Source organism: Penaeus monodon, chromosome 29 (assembly GCF_015228065.2).
Source record: "Penaeus monodon isolate SGIC_2016 chromosome 29, NSTDA_Pmon_1, whole genome shotgun sequence".
Classification (NCBI taxonomy): domain Eukaryota; kingdom Metazoa; phylum Arthropoda; class Malacostraca; order Decapoda; family Penaeidae; genus Penaeus; species Penaeus monodon.
The window spans coordinates 4,574,243-4,574,950 of record NC_051414.1 but is presented as its reverse complement, the minus strand read 5'-3'; the positions used below and the strand labels follow the sequence as shown (position 1 = coordinate 4,574,950).

At 33.5% G+C, this 708-nt stretch overlaps 1 protein-coding gene across 1 annotated transcript in view; it reads right to left on the bottom strand.

Moving 5' to 3' along the window:
• LOC119591626 (nephrin-like) overlaps positions 1 to 708 on the bottom strand; it is a 125,992-nt gene that overhangs the window by 26,163 nt on the left and 99,121 nt on the right. The gene's annotated exons all lie outside the window — the stretch shown is intronic.

Here is a 708-nt window from a genome sequence, read left to right as displayed (position 1 = left end):
AACTTAATCATGGACTGGAATTATTTCCATCACTATTGGCATCTATCTAAATAATTCACTTCAATCATTTTCAATCATCCAATCGTTACTATCAAATGAATTCTATCATTGTTACTCATAACTTATTCACAAGGACAACAGGAGCAATAAAGTACAATAAACAGGAAAAAAAGAGAACCTGTGAATTTTTTTTTACACTTTTTTGATCATGTATACATTTTTCTACCCTTTTCTTTTGATCTTTCGGGCCATGTATACTTTTTCTACACTTTACTTTCTATCTTTCGTACTATGCATTTTCCTACCCTTTTCTTTTGATCTTTGTATACATTTCTCTACTTTTCTTTTGATATCTTTTACCCTTTTTTATCTTTCATACTATGTATACATTTTTTCTATACTTTTTTTTTTATCTTTCGTACCATATATACAATTTTCTACCCTTTTCTATCTTTCGTACTATGTATACATTTTTCTCCCCTTTTCTTTCAAGAATCACGTAAACAGTCACGAGGAGAACACGAGGAGATCTATCAGAAAAGGGAACAAAGGAGAAGAGGATGAATATAGTGACGAATATAAAAAAAAAAACATAATAGACCAGAAAAAACGGAGCGTTAAGTGCGTGAGGCGGAGTATGAGGACTTGGGGGCGTAACTAGGCGAGTGTGAGGTGACACTCGAACGCTGTACAAAGGGCGAGGTCACG